A 23,233-nucleotide genomic window follows, 5' to 3' on the forward strand; every position below is an offset into this window, starting at 1 on the left:
GCTATTGCTTCAACTCATATTTTTATCCATCACAGGTGCTCATGTAGCTCTGGAAATACCCGGTCCCAGAACCCTTCATCTATCATCCATCATACATACAGCTGTGCCGTCTTTGGCAGAGAGAATTTTGCATAACTTACAATTAATCTTTAAGTGTTGTGTTATCATTTCCTACTGTAGCTGTGTAACAATGTCTTTTACCAAGTTCATCATGATAAAACTTTCTGATGATATTACAGTGGATACTACAGCTATACTAGTATTTTGCAAAACACTACAAGTCTATCTGCCTATAGTTTTTCACAATTATCATTTGATGCTATGGAATTTGGCTCACTAATATAAACACCCCGCATGAAGTGATCTATCTCACATCTGTGTCAGTTTTCCTGTCTACCTACTCACGAGGGAAAAACTGTTGGCCAAACAAAAAAGTACTGGGATAGTGTCATCCGGATTCATGTCAAAGTGACATGCTCCAGTTCATTCATTTCAGGGCTATCTTCCTCCACGAAAACTTACGGGAGGAAAACAACATAAACCAACCACTCTGCTGTGCCTCTTTTTATAATCTCTGGTTAGAATATGATACAACCTTCTGCAAATGGTGTCATCTCTCATGAGGAGTAGTACATATGCTGTATCATTCTAGATAATACCACATTGGGTTGGGAAACTTGCAAAAGGTCACAAGGCAGACATTGATAGCAGTATTGTAAAAAGAAGGAACAGATATTTAAGCCAGAAAACCATAACAGGTAGTTTCAAAGTAAAGACTTGTACAGGGATACAGGTTAGTAAACAATACAGGAGCAAGTGTGTGTGTGTGTGTGTGTGTGTGTGTGTGTGTGTGTGTGTGTGTGTGTGTGTGTGTGTGTATGTATACATATATATATATATATATATATATATATATATATATATATATATATATATATATATGTGTGTGTGTGTGTGTGTATGTATGTATATATATATAAATATATATATATATATATATATATATATATATATATATATATATATATATATATATAGTACTTACGTATTATCGCAACCAGATTTTTGCGACATCTTTTACTTTCTTCAATTTTACTGAAATGGCCTCACTGAAGTGTGATATGGAAGGGTAGACCAGCAGAAAGTCTGCTGGGGATATCGGTGGGGGTTTTAAAAAACTATTAAGACTTATCATTTTGAGGTGTGTGGGTAGCTACATTTAAAGACGTCAAGCATTCAATTCGGAGATCGCAGTGGTTGCATGTGTGTACGTGTGTTGGGCTGAAAGGAGTGCAGGAGTTAGCGTACGATTTGTGGAATGGATTACTTTGTACTGCAGTTCCTTTTGGTGAAGGAGTACTACTTCTTCAGCGTTACCTTTTTGTTTGTTTTTTTTTTTTGGATGTATGACAGTATTATGAAGGTTAGAAACAGGTTTGGTGGACTTAGGTACCTTCATCATTGAAATGGCTGATAAATAATACAGGTTTATAAACAGAGATTTCCTACTTTACCGACTACAGCATGTGGAAGGAATACATTTGCAGTAGAATGGGACTCGCTTAACTGACAGGAGATTCTGGCGGTAAAAGGGGAAACCTGTTTTTGAATCTTATTTTTTGAGCCGTTTCAATGATAAACCTTCCTAAAAGTACAAAAACATTACAGAACACATGTCTCTAACCTTCATAACACTGCAGTGCTACTACTTGACCTAAACAGAAGCAACCAGCATTACCGCAAAAATCTGGTTGCGATAATACTTAAGTACTATACATATATATATATATATATATATATATATATATATATATATATATATATATATATATATAACAAAAGACCAGGTCCTAGATCCTAGATCTGGTGGTGGTGCTTCAGTTCTAGTGAAAAGGAATATCTTAGTTGCAGTTGTGTGTTGCACTAATTCACATATTGCAGATGACAAGAGTCCCAACTGGGTACCCTGTCACATTAGTTTAGGCGGGCATACTCGTGTGTGGATTCCTGCAGTTTACATTGTCCCCACCCTTATCCGTCTCTCTGTTTTACATAAAATTCTACAACATGTGCTCCCTAAGGCATACATAACAAGTGAGTTATTTTTGGTGATTTCAATATCAATGCTATTGGGAAAGGCTCTCTGCCTGTAAACAAAATGTTCCAGCGATTTTAGCCTGGCCCAAATAAGGCAAGCTCTTACTTGAGCCAGTACAAGTATTGGCTCTAGCTCCACAAGTGATCGAATAATACCCAACATACAAACAGGTGCCTTACTCTGAAATACTCTCCAGTGCTCTGAGTCACCAGTTGCCTAATAAATCCATTTGGTCATTCAAAAAATTAAAAATAAACTCCTCAAGTAATTGAATGAAGATCTTTTCCTGATAATAAACTATTCTGTTAACAGATCTTAATCAGAACAGAATACATAATGTCACTGAACAGAGTTACCCAGACCTAATACTAGACTCTGCCCTTTCCTTTACCACACATACAGATGTTGTAACTAGTAAAGTCCTTGCTCAATTATGTTACAAATTTAATTACCTGCTGCTCATAGGGCCATTGCTAAAAATATTTTAATACCCAAACTTGAATATGTCTTTCTTTTTCTCATTATGAGTTCCAACCACAATACTCATATAATACAGACGGCTGAAAATGAAATCTACAGATTCATTCTTTTAGCAGACATCTAGATACACCATAGCAATTTGCTAAACAATTCTAAATGGCTTTCAGTGCCTCATATGGACTCTTTTTCTCTTCAGTACTCTAATTTACAAGGTGCTAAAACATGGTCACTGTTTCCTTTTAAGAGTAAAACTACCTTTACAAGACAACCTTATGCACTCAAAAGTACACAGGACAACAGTTTCATTTTAGTGCAATCTCCATTTAAAATTTATGAGAGTACCTTCTCTAGATTGCAACCTGCTACCTGGAACCACCTGCCTGCAGACATCATAAATCTAGAAACCATTAAAAGCTTTAAAGATGCACTTAAAGAACATGACTTTACTGAATCTTCTTGCAACTGCTACAATGACGATGGTCAGGTAACTTACCATCCCATACCAAGAATACTAGAATACATTTAATAAACTTTTCTCAGCCTCTTAATGTGCATCTTATTGTATGTACTATATTTTATGCACATCTTAGCTTGCATTTTGTATATATCTTCTTATTTTTCAATGTACTCTGACTGGCTCTTTAATGTTAATCTATCTGCATTCAACCTTACTATGTTCTGAATTTATACACTCATTTTGTATATAATATTGTTGATTGAAAAACCATGATGTATTTTCTGCTCTTTGAGTTCAGGTCATGGCTAAAATGGGTTAATAAACTAGTCCACTTTCCCAGTGAACAAACAGTAAATAAATAAAGGAAAATAATACGTTATCCATTTAGTGTTATACTTTTTAGAAAATAATTAGGCTATTTTTGTCCAGAATGTTGAGTCACAGAATGAAAATGAGGTAAAGCACATGCTTTCCTATTATTTTATTTAATGTATGTACCCTTCACCCCTAGACATCAGCACTCTCCAGCATACTAGTTAAGATATAAGTCTCAAAAGACTGTATATCATCCAATGAGCTAATCTTTTAGCCTTACCCAGAAATACTGTCATTCCTAGAAAGCACAGGATGGACATAATTGAAAATACTTGTAAAATAAATGTATACATATTTGCTGAGAATTTTGATTACTTATCGCAAGATATCATTTATAATTGTTGTAGGGGCAATAGTTGAAAATGTATGCATTTTCTGGTATGTGGGCTTACTGAATAGCTGTGCACAATATACATACTTAAACGTGAGATGTTGTGTTGAGGCAAAATATGATTTCATAAGTGCAAAATGAATATTTCTGGCAACATTTTCTAGTGTTTTGTTCTTCGTTCGGCTTTTCCTGGTTAGTGGTCGCCACAGCAGAACTCCGGTCTGCTAATGAGTGGCAGTAGATTTTTTACGGGTGCCGAGGTGCCAGCTCAATGCCCAACCTTCAGCGAAGGCGCGCCCATTCTACGCATGTCTTTCGAATGCCACTCAACCGTGGGGAGGACATGCAGACTCCACACAGAAGGCACTCCAGATGAGAATTGAACTGGAGAACCTCTTGCTGTGAGGCAATAACACTACCGCTGCACCACCACGGCTTATTTCTAGTGTAATACTGACATACTTGGTACTCTGTGTAGTAAATAGTAAATGTCATTTTTTTCTTCATGGGTTCATAATCTTCTGGTTGTTATCACATTATCTGTAGCGTATCATTTATTACATGCAGTCAAGTTATGAAGCCTTCGTGCTCCAATCTGTAGAAACTGAAAATGAGAAAATACTGGTGCTGTGAAGTTAAAAGCCCCAGTAACTTTGTTTTATATGTGTTTTCTTCATATCCTGTATCAAGCCAAGAACCTACAAGAGGTATCCATGGCTAGCAAAAATCAGGCTAAGCAAGGTGGAAGTGAGATGTGAAAGTAAGTTGAAGGCATTTTTAAATGGACTTTAAATTCTTGCACAAATACTGATGTTATCAGACAGAAATATAGATTTAATCACAGAACTATATTAATATACCAGTTGGATTTCGTTCACCCTCCTGCCAATTAAAAAAAAATATGGACATGCGATAGTAGACTGTTATTTTGAAAATATTACCTGTAAAAATGCCAGTATCTGTGCTCCCTCATGCTTAGTTTTTGGTGTGACCAAACTTTGGCTGTCCAGAGCTTTTTTAGTCCTAAAGTTTAAGGAGTTAGCATTGAATTGTGTGTGCCCACACAGAAATGAGCTATTTTCCAAAGCTGCCCTTTGTTTATAACCGAGATATCATGCTTATTCTACTGTTTGGAGGGGGAGATAAAATTAACATGTAACTGCTGGGGATAAAGTGGTGTTTGGGTACCCCTGGAAAAATGTATAGGTACAGGTTTGGAAGGTGGAAAATGCCCTATTTCCTTGTTTTTATGAGCAGGAATTAACTCCGAAAAATGAGCATTTCACCATTTCTCAACTTTAACAAAAAAGCAGCTTTCAACATTCCCCATATAAAATAATGGCAGAAATCATAAGGCTTGCAACCCTGTAATTTACAGCACTAATCCCTTATATCAAAAGAGGGAGGAGTCTCACACCACCCTGCATAAGCACTGAATGTTTGGGTGCTGGACACCATGTACTGAAAGTTGGTGTGAGATGCAAGGAATGTGGGCTTTTGCCTTACATGATCCTTTTTACACAGGAATCTCAGCATCTTTGAGCCACAGCTGTTGTCAGTTCTGGACTGGGGCAAGAGAAGCAGGTGGCCTTCAGTCTTCTGTCTCATGCAGTCAGATATAAAAAAAAGCACAAAAAAAACAGAAAATAAGCTCTTGTACTAAGATAGATGGCCTCTACATCACCAATAAGATCCTGGGTAGGGTGGTTTATCACCAAATGTCCAGTGTGCATGGTTCTTAAATCTGAAAGTGTTAAGGTTTGGTGATAATGTCATTTATATCCAGCAACAGACTCTTGATAATCACTTCCTTTTATAGGTTCATAGGCAAGTACTAGGCTAGCTGTTCTTGTAGGCCATTTTAAGCCTAGCCAGTTTCTCTTTTTGTGCTCAAAATTACCTATCCCATTTGGATATAGAGTGGCCTTACACATCCCATGATTAAAAATTATATATTACCCCTAATAAAAACAACTAGGATCATATCATAGATCATTTGATGAGACCCATGCATGGGATAAAGCATTTAAGACATGTCCCTGTCTATTAGTAGTACAGGGGTCAGTCCTCAGGTAAATTCTCTGTTTCCCATTCCATAAATCTAAGTTGTGCTTGAAAATGGACAGGGATGAACTTTGTTTTATGTGGATGAAGAGTCTGTTCCACAGTAACTGTATTCTCTGCAAGATATAGCTGTCCCTCCATTTGACTGGCTGATGTGCAGCAAATCCATCAGTAATGGGTCTGAGGATGCATTGTATGCAAGATACCCGGCACCTCTTAGCAGTCTGTAGGATCCCAAGTATAGTGACAGGGTTTTGAGTCAGTCCATGTAGGACAAGTCTTTTAGCCATGTATCCTTTTAGTAAGGTGTCTCTGTAGGTGTTCCAGTTGTTGCATCTGTCTGGACAGAAACATGACAAAGGGGGTATTATATTCTTCAGTGATTGGCCTAATGAAGACTGAGTAAAGGAGGACAATGATATCCCTATATCTATGCACAATTCCTTTGCTTATAAGCTGAGCAATATAGAAGGATGTAGCTGTTGTATGGTAGAATCTCCACTGGAAACACAAATCAATCTGTCTTCTTCAAGCTGACATTGACCTACTTCAGAATAATAAATTTCCTGGCTTTACCCAAGCTTTACCCATCAGTGAGGAGTACTCAAAAGAAAAATAAACAAGAAGTTAAACTTGGTGACACTAGAAAACAAAACAAAATATACCCCTTTACTGACAACATATTGCATCAAACCTATTGTCATGCATTAAACACGCTACTAACCTAGCACACTACCAACAGCACCGACAGTAACTTTATATCAACTAAAAATGTTTTTGTTGCTTTAGACATTTAGTAAAAGAGTACCCTCAATGTACATGTCCCTTTTCAGCATCAAGTTAAATGACTCGCTCAAAGTCACACATTAGGCAAGTAGAGGTGGGAAAAAAATCAAATACTGTACCTTGGGTATATAAAGCAGCTCATTAACAGTTCAGAGTCGTATTCCTCAGCGTTAACTGGCAGACATTACTTCTAACCAAAATAAAAACCACCAACAACATAGTTTTACAACTTCTTTCTTAATGTGCCATGCTCACTGCAGCGGAACTGGTATAACCTAATGCTCTTACACAGCAAACAACTTTTTATATGACAACCTCTATTATACATAATGTTCCTTAAAATATAACTGTATATCTAATGTTGTCATTTTCATTAATTTCTAAACTGATGGGTCTTGGATCCAGCTGAGATTCAACTCAGCTGCTTCTTCCAGATCTTCGGATCCAAATCTGGAGCTCCTCCCTTTACTCATAATGCCCCACCAGCCTAACACACCCTAGATCACGTTTACCACCATATTGCTACAGATGCGGGTCCACTTGCTCTTGAGCTATTGTTTGAAACTTAATAAAAAACAGTGAGTTTTTCAACAATTTTTTTCAGCAAGCTATTACTTAAGCTTTTTCTTCACCTTCTTCCCGTAATTGAGTTTTTTGCATTTACGTCTACTCGTCAGGTCTTTCCTTTCACTTCTACTGAACCTTTGGCATTTCTTTCAAGTAGAATTGTTGGTACTTTGGCTTTTTTTCTTCCCCTTTGTTTCTTTATACCCATTTCAGGATACTTCTTACTACCATTGTTGGCAGTTTTCTTGTAATAAAAAATAAATAAAATCTCAATTCCTTGGTCTCTGGTATGGCAGACAAGCCAACTAGTTTAAAAAAATGCATTTCCTGTGAGCACAAAGTACGCAGTTTGGATGTCCCAGGGAATAGGTCTATTGTTTGGGTGCTACTCATTTAGTTTCAGGATGTTCAATCTGTGCTGGCTTAAATGCCAGGTCACTTACTGACAGATTGAACAAGGTAGCTTTGATGGGCCTTCTTCTTCTTCTTCTTCTTCTTCTTCAATTTCAACTGGAGCTCAAATCTCCTCTAAGAAATAACACAAAGGGAAGTCCAACTCAGCTTCCAAAGACAAATTTATCAGGAAGAAGTCTCCAGATCCTTCAACTTCTTTGGCTACATCCATATAGCCACCATCAAAAATTTTGAAGAAATTGGATCCAACTACCATGGATCCTACTACTTCAAAAATGAAATCTCCTTGGATCCAGTTGCCTCATTGTTCTCCAGATCTGATACCTATTCATTTCCCTTCTCTATTTTACAGGAGTCTCCACACAAACACTCCAGGCCACCATCTACTAGCTCCTAACTTAAGTCCTCCAAGTGCTTTTCTTTGGCCAAAGTTGGAGAATGATGAGGAAATTCCTCAGAGCTTAGATCCAGATGGGGGGAATTCTGGCTCCATCTCCCATCGGTCTGTGAGCCTGTCTATTACAAGTCTTCCTTTAGTTTCTCCTTCTCTGATCTGCCCTGTGGTTTCAGAGCCCTTGGATCTGAGATCCCTGGGAGTGTCCTCATCAGATTCAAAGACAGATCATTCTTCATCTCTGATCACTTCCCTGAGATGTCCAGCTCCAAGCCTTTCGGAATTGTCAGAGCTGAAGCGGTGATGCCAGATCTGGGGGACCTGAGTCGACTCTGAAATTGTCAAAGCCGTCTTTTCTCCTTGGAGCTTCAGAACTGGACAGCTTGGGTCCAACTCCATCCTCAGGTGGAGGGCCTCAAGGGATTCAGGGGTCAGAGGTGCTGGAAATTTCGGGTCTGATACCTCTAGGTTCTGTCTCTCCTAGGTACTCTGCCTTTGAGGTTGTGGAGAGGGCCATCTCTTTACCTAGAAAAAGAACATCCATCCCTACCCCCCTCATATCCCATATCTTTATCACCTTTTGGTCTTTGCTCTGAGCCTTGTTGTTCTATTCTACTGGGACAGCTAGCCCATTCAAGTTTCCAGTTACTCCCATTCAATTCTCCCCTGTCACTTCCGATACCTCATCAGACCATCCCACTGATGAGTTCCATAGGAAGAGAACGTGTAAAAGAAGAAACTTAGATTCCCCTCAGGAATCTCTCACTGAAGGTACCAATTTCAAAGAAGGGGAAGAGTCCCCCTAAACCTCCACCTGAAGACATCTCCTTTGAAGATATACTTGAACTCCTAAAGCAAACAGGTGGTTGCTGACACCCCTTACCAAAAGGAGTCGATGTTCCTGGAGAAGTTTGGGTCTGGTCAGCTATGTCTTGGGTGAACATCCCCCCAGCTGCGCTGGGCATGGAAGGAACTGGATACTGTGGAGTCCATCCCTAAGCATCCAGTTAAATTTTTAGCCTGCCAAAGGACAGGACATACTTGAGCAAGGGGGTCCCAGTTAATGCCATGGTTGTGGTAGCAGCCACGGAGAAAGAGCTTGCAGAGCACAGCTCTTCTGTCCATCCCCCCAAGAGGGAATCTAAGGCCTTGGAGAGATTTGGTAAGTGCACTTTTGCTTCAGCGACCTTTGCTATGTGGTCATTGAATAATCTGCCACATTTCATGACATTGCAAAGAGATTTGACTATTTTCCCGGAATCAGTGAGGAGGTAGAAACATGTGGTTCCACAAATCCCAGGGTCATTTCCAAGATTGAAATGCAGATAGTTTTCCCAAATGCAGAGAGGGAAACTCTAATGGAAGGTGCTGCCGCCACAGCAGAGGTTGCCCACAAAACAAGAAGTTATGTACTCACCATAATGTTCGATGTATGTAGTCCATCTCGCCTCACATTCTTACTCATGGGTTCGGAGCCGAATATCGGCTCCAACTCGGCCAATTTATTTACTAGCTCGAAGTCTCTCATTGGCTGAACCAAGCAGGTATTCCATGCTACACTGCTCCATAACCCCAGATCTAGTTTGCTGCAAAACCACAAACACGCCCCATACACACAACAAAAACTACAATGTAGTACTACCAAGGAAGTAAGAAAAAAAACAACTATTATTGGAGGGTACTCTAGTACCAAACCTAACCTCCAGATCCTCCAGGAAGGGGGCAGGTGAGAGGGTACGTAAAAATGTGAGGCGAGATGGACTACATACATCGAATGTTATGGTGAGTACATAACTTCTTGATGTTATGTAGTCCAATCTCACCTACATTCTTACTCACGGGACAGCGTCCCCAGCACCACTATCCTGGGAGGCTCAAAGGAAGATACTCCTGAGGACTGTGAAACCAAAGGAAGCCCTACCCCTAGAGGCCACATCCAGTTTGTAATGAGTAACAAAGGTATGGGGGGGAAGCCCATGTGGCTGCAGCACAAATATCATCCAAGGATAGTCTGGCATGGTATGCTATAGACGCAGAAACAGCCCTAGTAGAGTGAGCCTTGATGGGGAACGGTAGAGTTTTTCCTGCTGAAGAATAAATAAAGGAAATACAATTAGCAATCCATCTGGAAATGGTAACCTTGGAAATAGAGGATCCCGCTCTATTGTCTGTAAAGGAAACAAACAATTGTTCAGACTTTCGTAGATGTTTGGTCCTGTGTAGGTAGAATCGCAATTGTTTGTGCACATCCAGTTAATGAAATCTAAACTCTGCCTTGTTTTAATATTGAGGGAAGAACACTGGGAGCTCAATAGACAGGTTGAGATTAACAGTAGATGTAACTTTAGGGAGAAAGGATGGCTTAGGTCAAAGAGAGACTCTGTCCTTATGAAAAATTAAATACGGGGGTTTAATGGAGAGGGCTTGAATCTCCGACACTCGTCTGGCTGATGTAATGGCTATCAGAAAAGCTGTTTTCCAAGACAAAAACTTTAACTCGCAGGTGGCAGCTGGTTCAAAAGGTGGGGAACTAAGGGCTTGCAAAACCAGGTTTAAATCCCAAGGCATAATAGGTTCAGAAATAGGAGGCCGGAGTAATAAGGTGCCCTTTAAAAAGGCCTTACAGAGTTTGTGAGCAATAAGGGAAGGCTCATAAGAGGTATGAAAGCTAGAAATAGCCACCAACTGCACTTTAATAGTGGCAGGCACAGAACCCTGCTGAAAGAGCATGGACAAGAACTCCAAGACCGCAGGAATTGGGGCTGTGTAGGGGTCGATTCCTTGAGCATAAGCCCAAATAGAGAATCTCTTCCATTTGCTGGAATAAATCTTCCTAGTCGAAGACTTATGAGAGGACGATAAAATGTGTACTACCTCAGGTGAAAAATGATGAAGCCTGACTAGCGACGGAAGTGGAGTAGCCAGGCTGTCAACCTAAGGGTCCGCAGGGAGGGGTGGAACTATCCCGACATGTGTGTCAGTAGGTCTGGTACTGGGTCCAGAATCCAAGGAGTGTCCACCACGAATGGATGGAGGAAGGAGAACCAGACTTGGCGAGGCCAGTGTGGGGCAATTAGAATCATCTTGCTTCCCAAGGATAGGGCTTTCTGAATCACTCTTGGCAACAGAGGAAATGGAGGGAAAGCATAGAGCAGACCGGAGGGCCAATCGTGGACTAGAGCGTCCCTGGGTGATTCCCCCTGTGCGGGGATCAGGGTGAAGTAATTGCTGCATTTGGCATTGATGGGATTGGCAAAAAGGTCGCAGCAAGGCTGACCCCACCTGTTGAATATCTGTTCCGAAACCCAAGGGTTCAGGGACCACTCATAAGGCATGAGAATAGCTCTGCTCAACATATCTGCTATCACATTGGCCTTCCCCAGAATGTGCATTGCCACTAGGAACTGTTGGGAAGATACTGCCCACTGCCACACTCGCATGGCCTCTCTGCACAGGGGGTAAGATCTGGTTCCTCCCTGTTTGTTTAGGTACCATACCACGGACATGCTGTCCAAATGTATCGCGATCGTCCCAAGAGGGAGAAAGCTCTGAAGTGCCCGCAACGCCAGATGCACTGCTCTCATCTCTAGGACATTGATGTGCAGATGTACCTCATGATTTTGCCACAGGCCTTGGACCATCCTGCCAAGATAATGCCCCCCCACCCCATCTGGGAGGCGTCCGTGGTCACTGTGGCAACAGGTGACGGAGGAACAAACTGTTTACCCTCGTCCAGATTGGTGGAGCATAGCCACCAACTGAGATCCTGTTTGCATCGGACTGTGAGCAGAATCATGTGAGAAAGGGGGAGTTTCTGAAAGGACCATTGGGCAAATAGAAGCCATTGAAGAAGTCTCATATGTAAACTGGCTAGAGGCACTAGCATAATGGTAGCTGCCATGGTGCCCAAAATCTGAAGAACCCATCTCGCTTGTACTTTCCTGAGGGGTAATAGTGTGTGAACCTGATTTTGTAATATTGTGATCCTTTGATGCAGCAAGAAGGCCCGCATTTGGACGATGTCTAGTTCTGCACCTATAAATGTGACACGCTGTGAGTGCAGCAAGGCAGACTTTTCCCAGTTCGTTATTCCAAGTCGTTGACAGAGGGTAATGGTGGCGTCCCTGGCTTGGATAAGTAGATGCCTGGTGGGAGCAGAGAGGAGCCAGTCGTCCAGATAAGGAAACACCTGGAATCCTTGACATCTCAGGTGAGCTGTCACCACCGCCAAACACTTGGTGAACACCCTGGGGGCCATGGTGAGACCAAAGGGCAGGGCACGAAACTGAAAATGGCTGGCTCCCAGCCGGAAGCATAGGTGACTCCTGGATGCCCTGTCCATTTTGATATGATAGTAAGCATCCTTGAGGTCGATGGAGCACATCCATACTTCTTTTTCCAGAAATGGAAGAATGGACTGAAGGGTGACCATTCGGAACTTGGACTTTTGAACATAGTGGCTTAATCGGCTGAGATCTAGAATGGGTCTCAGGTCCCCTGTTTTTTTCGGCACCAAAAAGAGTCTTGAGTAAGTCCCTAATCCGATTTGGTCTGAGGGGACAGGTTGGATGACTCCTTTCTTTAGCAGCTTTGAAACTTCTAAGGCTGTGTGATCCCTTTGACTGGGTGGAACGTCCGGGATTCTTTTGACTGGAGGAGGGTCTGACGAAAGGGGCATGTCATAACCTCCGTAAACTATTCGTAACATCCATCGATCCTGGGTGATGTTTTCCCAGGCTTCCGGGTGTAACAATATGTGGCCCCCGACTGGCTCCGGAGAAGCACAGTCGGGCAACACATCAGAAACGATGGTAGGAAGAACCGCGAAAGGAATCACGGTCTCCAGAGTTGCGGGGCCCTCCTCTGCCTCTAGGGTGGCATCTTCCTGAATAACCCCCCCCACCTCTGCCTCTGGAGGGGGAATCACCATTTGCGGCAGGGAAAAACTTCTGTGACTTCTTGAACCACATCTTCCCACCTCTCTGAGCCTTGGGGTAAGGCCTAGAGGGGAGGGAAAAATGGACCCCTACAGCAGACAGGGTCTTTCCCTCTTGCTCGCATCTGGTGAGGGTGTCTTTCACTTTGGTCCCTAAGAGCGAGGACCCATCAAAAGGAGCGTCAGGGAAGGAAAACTTGAAGGCCTCCGCGAAATGACACAGGCGCAACCAGGCTTGCCTCCTGAGGTCTACCCCTGAACTGGCTGCCCTACCAGCCCCCTCGGCTGCATACAATATGAGCCTCATGGACGAGTTGACAATAGAATTTAGGGTAGACACCTGGGCATTAACCGTGGGCGCCAACACCTCAGGAATGTTACCCGCTAGAGTATCTCCTAACTCCTTGAGGAGATCTCTCTGGAGCCAAGTGAAATGGCAAAGGTAGTTCAGTGACCATAAGGTGAAGGTCGCTGATGAAAGGGTACACTTCCCGTACCGGTCCATAGTCCTAGACTCCTTGTTAGGAGGATGGACGGAGGAAGAAGTCTCGGCTACTTCCTTCTGTGTGGCCGCCGACACCACCATGGCATCTACAGAAACCCCTTTGGACAGAAATTCTTTCCCCGGGGGAGCAGAAAGGAACTTATTGGGCCTTCTGGGTACAGGTTCCACCGTAGCAGGATTCTCCCACACCCTTCGACAGATTAAATCCAACAGTTCGTTGAAGGGTGGAGACACCCAGGAGGTGGAGGGTTGAGCTCCAAAAGCCTTGAGGAATACCGACTCCTCCTCGGAGGGGGTTTTGGAGGGCCAGTCGCCCCTCTGTCTCAAAATCTCCAGGATGTCGGAGAAAGAGACGTCATCAGAGGACGACTTGGGTGACCCCTCCGACTCCTCGAGGTCGGTATCAGAAGTGAGAGACTCATCCTGGGAGTCTATGTGCTTCCTATTGCATGTCTTCTTTCTGGGGGCCTCAGACTCTGAGGGACCCTCAGAAAGTTGGGGACCACTCATGGGGGTATCCCCAGACCTTTGGGCTCCACCATCTATGGATAGGGGGGCATCAGAGGCTCTAGCTGGAGTGGAAGGGGACGGAATGACCGATCTGGGTGATGTAACTGACGACTTGGCCAGTGTGCTCCGCATGGCCTCAAAGGCCAGTCCCCCCAAATCCGAGGACCAATGGGCCTATGAGGCCATGATCGGAGTCGGGGTCCCCCAAGCCGATGCGCCGAGAGGGAGGCTCGGAACCGATGGATGTCCAGAAACATCCCTCTCGGGCCCAACTGAGGAAACCCGAGTGCCGAAACCTGTGGAAGGAGACAACAGGGTCGGAGCCGACATCGGCACTGATAAACCTTTAAGGGGTATTGGAGATGGTGCAAGAACATCACTCGGAGTGGAGCACTCTGGCTCTGAAGACAAGGAAGTGCTCAGAAGAGGAACCATTGACACAACCAATGGGACAGGCTCTGGAGCTGACTGGGTCGGAGCCGAAAATAATTTAGCCAACACTGGCGACTGCAGGAGCCTTTGCACCACCCTATCAACATCCAAATCAGAAAGCCTGGAGGATTTGGAGGATAGGGATGGAGAATGGGATCTCCTGTCAGGAAAACCATGCCTAACACTGGGAGATCGGGTCCGAATTGGTTCCAGTAAAAAAGGAGCCAAAGCCGATTCCAGCACCACAGATACCTCCTGCGGTCCCGAGGACATAGGAGCCGAGGAGGCAGATTCAAGTTTTGAAAGTTTCTCCAACGGCTCCGAAGAAACAGATGGAGCTGGAGATCTTTTCTTCACTTTTGAAGCCTTAGGCTTGGCCTGAGAACCAGAGGCCGAGTCCAAAGACTCCTCAAATGAAGGTCTCAAGAGACCCTTCAATATTAATTTATTTTTTCTCTCCTGAAGCACCCTCGGACTGAAGGCATGACAGAAGCTGCAAGACTCTTGCAAATGAATTGCACCTAAGCAATAAACACATACAGAATGTCCATCTGTGATGGACATCTTGTAACCACTCTTGGCACATTTTTTGAAACTGGAAGGTTTATGTTCCTTCTGCTCTTTGGACATCTTAAAACAACCAGACTAGGAAAACACAGCAGGCAGGAAAACAGTAATAACTCTACCACAACCAAGAACCTCTAAGTGAAATGGTTCTCTAAGACACACATACACAATCCACAACAAGAAAAAAGATCTAGTGCTAGCTAATTTAGCAACAGACAACTTTAAGTAACTACAACACACAGAAAGGAGGACTAGGTCCTCTAACTCAAATGGGCCTAGCCCACCGGAAATTAGGGATACCAACTACAGACAAGAACACACTAAATTAAACCACAATATGCAAAATAGCTATTAAAATGGCTTTTGGGTTGAAATCAGCAAATTTCTTGAGAGAAATTGAAAAAGTAAAGGTACTTAGCCACAGCTAAGCGAGACCACATCCTAGCTACACGAGTGGCAAATGAGATCTGGGGTTATGGAGCAGTGCAGCATGGGGTACCTGCTTGGTCCAGCCAATGAGAGACTTCGAGCTAGTAAATAAATTGGCTGAGCCGGAGCCGATATTCGGCTCCGAACCCGTGAGTAAGAATATAGGCGAGATTGGAATACATAACATCCCAGGGTTTCCATGATTCCTTCTCAGACAAACCTTACCAGCACTCCTGAAAGGTTGCCTGACTGTTGCTCTCTGGAGGCAGTTGGGGTGGCATTTGTCTCTGCACTAAAAATCCTGGGCAACCATCATAAAGGATTCCTGGGTGCAGAGAATTATATCCAGAGGTTATATCATACCATTTTCTCAAATTCTCCCTGCAAGAATGAAAAGAATCCCCTATGTTCAACCCAATAAGAGGGAAATATCAGCATTAGAAACAGAAAAGCTGCTCAAAAAACAGTCACCCAGGAAGTCCCCCCAGACTAGATAGGATCCTTGAACCTACTCAAGATTCTTCTTACTGCCAAAGAAGACAGGGAAATTGAGATCCATTTTGGATCTCAGCAAACTAAAACAATACATGAAATATTCAAAGTTCTGGATGGTCACGGTTAAGTCCATTTTGCTCCTGGTGTGAAGGGACGATTGGATGTGCATAACAGAGATTCAGGATGCATACTATCACATCAAAATGAACAGGTGCTCAAGAAGCCATCTGCATGTCAAGCAGGGAGCCAGTCATTGCCATTTCAGAGCACTGCCCTTTGGTCTCACCACAGCCACAAGGGTGTTCAATAAATCCATGGCAATGGTAGCAGCTCACCTGAGACTGCTGGGATTCAGAGTGCTTCCATAACTAGGTGACTAGTTCTTAACTGCCCCATCCAGGCATCTACATCTGCAGGCAAGGGACTACTTGATCCAATCATGTCTTCACCTAAGCATCACAGTCAATTGCAGCATATCACAGCTCACACCTGTGCAGAGTCTGGAGTTCATACATTCTCATTTAGACATGGTCACTCAGATAGCCTCTCTTCCTCCAACAAGAATTCAGACACTCAGACCCAGGTCAAGAAAGTGATCTCACATCCTTCTCTCCTAGCATGATTAATCTTACAGGCCTTGGGATCCATGGCAGCAGCAATCACCCTAGTTCCTTTAACCAGGTTTCATGTGTGGACCCTGCAATGGACTCTATCAGTACAACGGTCTATTCTTCAATAGCCTTTATTTGCCCCAGTCAAGATCACAGAATCTTGCAAAAATATCTTCTTGGGTGGTTTCACTCAGACAAAGTTTCTCAAGGCTGTCCTTTTGTTCTTCCCCTATCCATGGCCACAGTGACCACATGGATGGCTCCCAACTGGAGTGGGGGTCACTACTTGGGAAGGACGGCCCAGGGTACATGGTCCTCAGAAGAGGCCAAGATGCATATCAATGTCCTGGAAATGAGAGCAGTCCTTCTTGTGTTGCAGGCCTTTCAAAATGTTTTCCTACTGTACATCAAAAAACAGGGAAGAACCAGATCTTACCTGCTGCGGCGAGGAAGCAATACGAGTGTGGCAATGGGTAATCTCTTCTGGCAGCTTTCTCATAGCAACACACATACCGGGAAAAGCCAACATGATTGCAGACAAACTAAGCAGGTCCATTCTGATGCTCACAAATGGTCTCTTAAAGTCAAACTGGCAGAGAGAATTTTCCATTGATGGGGCCAGCCATGTTGTAATATTTTTGCTTCTCCCCTCAACAATAAATACAGCAGGTTCCTCACCCTGATCCTTCCAAAGGGGGAGCCACCAGGATATGCTCTAATCCATGACTGTCTCTTTGGTTTTCCCTATTCTTACCCCTCATTGCCACTAATCCCCAAATTTCTATAGAAAGAATACTGGTTGAAGAGTACAGTTATTCTCATTGCACCCTTTTGACCTCATCATATTTGTTTTCCTTTCTTCTGGCCTCATCTTCTACATCTGCCCTGGATACTGGATCCCAATCCAGGCCTCCTTTCCCACCCGACAGGGATGACTCATCCGATATAACAGGCCTCAAACTGACTACATGGTTTCTCCAGTTCCATTGACTGCTTGACAGCCCAGTCTGTCCTCCCAGATCTGTCATATTTTATTATTTTCTCAAAAGTCTTCCGCTGGAAAGATTTACAAAAGTAAATGGAAGAGATTTGCTTTCTGGATCCTTAAGAGAGATTTGGACTCTTTTTCTGCCCCTATATTGGCTGTACTTGAGTTTTTAGCTTCTATTTTCAATAAAGGGGCTAGTTTTTCTACTATTAAGGCTCAGTTGGCTGACATTTTAAACCTCTATCTAGGTGAGAATAATTCTTCTAGATTATGCAAAGCCTTTCTCAAAGGAACTTTTTTTACTTAGGCCTTTAGTAAAGAATCCTATTCCTTCTTGGGATTTAACTACCCTGCTTCAAGGTCTGACCCAAGGCCCCTTTGAACCTTCAACCAAGTCAGACTTTAAGTTTTTGTAATGGAAACCCATATTTCTAGTTGCTATTGCATCAGCTAGATGAGAATCCGAATTTCAGGCTCTCTCCTCCAAGCCCAATTATCTGGTTTTCCACACAGACGGAGTTTCCTTATGAGCTAACCCATCTTTTTTGTCTAAGGTAGCTTCTGAGTTTAATATCCTCCAGGTCATTAACCTCCCAGTTTTCTTTCCCATTTTCTCAAATAAGGAAGAGTACACATTCCACCTTTTTGATGCACATAGCTTCTGTTTTATCTCCATTGGACCAAAGATTTCCATAAGACTTACCAGTTATTTGTATCCTTCTCATCTAAAAGATCGAACATGCCTGTTTCTAACATTACTCTGGCCAAATGGTTAACTGATTGCATATCTTTTGTTTATAGTAAAAGAAGGCTGTCCTTACCTAAGCCCCCTAGAGCTCATTCCACAAGGTCTATGGTTGTATCCTCAACATTTTGGTCAAGAACTTCCAAAGATGACATTTGTGTGGCTGACACTTGGTCCAATGCTCATAACTTTATTGCTAATTACAAATTGGATTTGCTTTCTAAGACAGACCTACTTTTGACTCTGCAGTACTCCGAAATATCCTTCCATTAAGGCCACCCAAGGTTCCTCTAGCTGGGGACTCTGTCCCATCTTTTGAGGAATAAATGAAAATGACAACCTCAGATAAGTTATGTACTCACCATAAAGTTACATATGTGTTGTTCATTTTCATTCTTCCTCAACTTCCTGCCCTCCTAACCCCCTTCCTTTTTCCTCCTGGAAAGACCTAAGGGATATCATTTTTGGAACTATGGTTCCGAATTTGAGCTCTAGTTCTGTTTCATTAACATATACCTTTTTAAGTTCACTTAAAGTAAAGCAAACTTGATCTGATGTATGTTAGGCTGGCAGGGCATTATGGGTAAATGGAGGAGCTCAAGAGTTAGATCTGAGGATCTGGAAGAAGTGGCCGAGTCAGAACCGAGACCCATCAGTTGAGGTAGAATGAAAATGGACAACACAGATCTAATGTTATGGTGAGTACATAACTTATTTTTTTACTTATTCTGCTGATTGTTTTCTGTATATAACTGTAAATAGCTGTAAATAATTCAGATTATGTCATACTACTAATATGCATACTACTCACACTGCAATAATGATTAATATCTGAGACAAATGCAGGGCACTTGCTGCTTCATATATATTTAAATAAGTTACTAACACTGTACCAACCTACGCATTATAAGCATTATTTATGTGAAATGTAATATGACAGGATTTCTGTTATAAACTGCTGTATTCATTGTGTATAATCCAGCTATAAAAAGCTGTAAAACCTGTTCTAATACTCCCAGTTTAGCACTCACTGTATAAACGTTGGGATTCTTTTCTCCTGTGTTTTTTTCTGAAAATGGACCCCCCCAACCAGTATGGTTTATCCAGTTAATAAAATCATCATTCTCAACCCCTTTTTCTCATTTTCTACATGGAGTCAGGGCGTCACATCAACTGTCACCATCTCTCTCTCTGTTCAATGCCAGTCATCTACCTCAGTCATGCCTGATTACCACAGGTCTTCTCTCACATAATCCATCTATCTTAGATGCCCTCATTTCCTCTTGCCTTCTTCCTGTCTCTCCCAAATCGTCTTCTTCAGATTGTCTTCTGCTTTCCTGCACATGTGCCCAAACTGCCGTAATCTATTCTCTTTGACCTGTACTGCAATTGAAGCTACTTGGGCTTATGCTGTGAAGACATCATTTCTTCATCTGTCCCACAATGTGCATTCTATCAACTGTCTCAAGACCTTCATCTCCATCAGCTCTAGCTTTCTCATTTGCTCTGCCTTCACTGCCAAAGATTCTGTACAATGCAGTAGTACTGGTCACACCACTGTTTTGTTCACCTTACTTTTCAGCTTCTTTGGCATTCTTCTGTCAGGCAAAACTCCTGACACTCTTTACCAGTTGGCTGCAGCCTCTATGATTCTGTCTTTGACCTCTTTATTCAGACTTCCCTTCTCCTCAACCACCTTTCCCATACACTTGAAGCTGTTAACCCATTCCTTTACTTTTCCTTCTAACTCAGTTCTTCTGATTTCACAGTTTGTTGCCATTACAGCTGTCTTTATCTCTACTCAGTTTCACCCCGCGTACTTTCAGTTTTGCATTCCATTCCCCTTATCCTTTGCTGAAGTTATTGTGTAGAGTTTGCCTGTAATGCCACATCATCTGCATACAGCAATTTTGTTGATCTGTCCCTTTTGGCCTGCTTGTTAATAAAATCCATCACCAGTATGAACAGTAGTAGGCTCAGAGTTGAACCCTGATGCACACCCAGTCTGGGTTTCGAAAGAAGCATGATGATCCCCTTAATTGCTTATGTGGATCCTGACAGGCATGAGGACACTCCCATCAGCACTGACTCCATCCTCAAAGAACATGCAGAAGATGGCTCTAACAAGAAAGCTCTTGACATCAACAGACTAGTGGGCACTGGTAATGAGATCAGTGCTGGCCCAGCACCGTCAGAACAGGGTCAAACAGACTGCCAATGAAGACAACTCCAAAGACTCAACATCTGTGGTCTGACATAAAGTCACACTCTGCCCCAAGAGGACTGCAGTTGAGTGGGTCAGAGGCAATTTTGGCATCTACAGATTGGATCTAATTGGGCTAATGGTCAATGCTCTGCAATTGGCACCTGCTTCAAAATCCACTGGCACCAAGACCTGTGTCACAGAAGGAGCAGAGGTGACTGGAGTTTGTAGGTCAATCCAATTTTCCAAGAAAAACAGGGGGATGGGATGATACCCACATCTATATCCACCTTAACAAAAGCCCTCATTATTCAATACCAATCAAAGTTGGAAGCACCGCTAGTCAAATTGGTAGACCAGAATGAGGAGACAGAGGTGCACACAAAAACATAGTGAATGCCCTCTCTGAAGATCAGCTGCTGAAGTTTTCTCCCCATAGGAAACTATTGAAGATCACATTTGGTTAAGGTGTAAGTGGGCACCAGAACTGAGGGCTTCAGAACAGATGGCTCTGATCAGATTGGAGCTGAGGTCTCACAGGAGGGGGAAAGTTTAGTACCTTGGAGGAAGCAGATGAAGAAATTGTCTCATGTTTTCGTGTTCTCTTCTCTTTCTCTCTTTCTTTGTGTTTCCCCTTCTTTTTTTCTTTTTCATTTTCTTGTTTTTTGGCTTATCCCCAGAGAAAAAGTAGGCAGAAGGCCTGTCAAGATCAACTTATTTCATCATTCTAATAAGGAATGAGGTCCAAAGGCCTTACAGATTTTACAGGAGGCCAGTAGGTGTTTGAAACAAAGACATGCAATATAAAGACATGAAAAACAAAGGAGTCATTATCCTTAAAATTATTAAAGTCTTTAAAAGATTTGTCCAATTTTAGCAACTTTAATAGAGACAGATATCCTACATTCTCTACTGGCACGTGCATCTGATTTTCTAAGAAAGCAGTTTTAATTATCATCAGTAACAAGCTGCCTTCCATATTATTTTATTATGGAAAATGTAGATTTTTAGCTCCATATTCTTGCATCCAGTACATATTAACTTATGTAAATAGTTTATTTTGAGACTCTGAAATAACCACAGTGAGCATCCTTTTCTAATCTTTATATAAGTACACAATCTTAAACATAATAGTAGTTTTTCCACAAGACTGATACTCATCTTCTTTTGGCTTCAAAGGCTAAATTAGCTAGTAAATCCCTTTGCATCTTCTTGCAAAATATACTATTCTTGTAAAAATGTGTCTGACTTACCTAATTTCAGATACTTAGAAAGCTCACTACTTTCTGGTCATTATTCCACTGATATTTATTGATAAGACATTAAATGTTGTCATAATGCATTTATGTTTGTATTTTTTAGATATTTAATGGATAATACCCCATAGTATATATTTTTATAGTGCATTTATTTTTATATATATTTCCTAGTATTTAAAGGATAATATCCCGTGGCATTTTTGAGAATTTCTGAGTTTAGTATTGTTTCAAGGTCTATTGTAGATGCTCACTTGCTAGCAGCTTGCAATACACTAGCTCGCTGCCACTTGTTCAAAAAAAGCAAGTGCTGCAATCCCACTAGCCTGATCTTCCTTTTCTGTGTAGTCCTCCCAACACTTGACCTTATAAACTGTGTAGCCCTACCACAACCCTAACTTTAACCTGAAAAATCCCACAGTTTTCCAACCTGATGCCTCAACTCTCTTACTTAAAAATCACTCCCACAAGTTTCCAACTTGAGTCCTCACTCCCTTACTTAAAAAAAATACATTCCCCCTCCCTAAACTGAAAGTCACTCATCGCTCTCTACTTCTAAAACTCCCCTCATGCTCTATAAATGTAAAACCACCTTCTCACTTTTTAACCCTGAAACTTCCTTCCTGCTTTCTAACTGTAACATCTACTCCTGCTCCCTAATCTTAAAATCCCTGTTCTACTCCCTCCTCACAGCTGCTTCCCTCAACTCATAGTCAAGTCCAAGAGCAAATAGCACCTGACACAAGCTACAAGGTGTTTGAATACATGATTTCATGATAGAGGTTTTCAAGTGTTTGGGATTCAAATGGTTTAGGCAGTACTCTTGTTTTATATGACATAATTATTCTGAAGTTGAGTATAGTAGTTAATATTATATACGGCACACTATCAATAACATATAAAATTAACATCAAATCATCCTAACCATGGCATGCATAACTTTCTAGTCTAACTAGTAAAATATTAATTCAGCTTTGTCATTTATTTCAAACTTAAATCTAATTTAGCTCATATGCCCCTGTTTGATCAAAAGGAGATTACATCTATTCATTTTCAAGACACCCAAGGTTCGATTGCATTTCTGACTTATTTCTTATTTTAGATTCAGATAACTAAAATCTGTTTCTATCAGTTCCTCTCATAGCAGATATAACAGATATACCAGGCCGAGTCATTGCCCTTCACCATCATTCATTGATACTTATCAATGATCATTTCACATCACTCTGTATTCTTTTTTTAGGAACATATAGGCACATTTGGTACAATAGTTTCTAAAATAATAATAATAGCATCTCTTGCAAATTATAGTACATCATAGTTTCCTTTCTTATAAAATTACTTGGTCTACAATAATATAGGAAATGAAGATGTTGACAACTTTTAAACTTATAATATTTGCCCTGTCAAAAATGGTCAATACGATATTATACACTGGTAATCATCTTTTTTATGAAGTTTTCCAATGTATCAATATACCATCAACTTGCAAATTTTTCAATATAATTTCTTACCTAAATCATTCGTACTTCGACATCAACGTAGTCATTCATACTTCACTAAACCACTAGCACATCTAGGCTTCATTAT

The 23,233-nt window shown here is 41.8% G+C and overlaps 1 protein-coding gene across 1 annotated transcript in view; it reads right to left on the reverse strand.

Annotated features, from left to right (window-relative positions):
* The window catches only part of LOC122803983, a 639,968-nt gene that overhangs the window by 515,709 nt on the left and 101,026 nt on the right, over positions 1-23,233 (reverse strand). The window lies entirely within an intron of this gene.

Source organism: Protopterus annectens, chromosome 6.part0, assembly GCF_019279795.1.
Source record: "Protopterus annectens isolate FY-2018-M chromosome 6.part0, PAN1.0, whole genome shotgun sequence".
In the NCBI taxonomy this organism is placed as follows: domain Eukaryota; kingdom Metazoa; phylum Chordata; order Ceratodontiformes; family Protopteridae; genus Protopterus; species Protopterus annectens.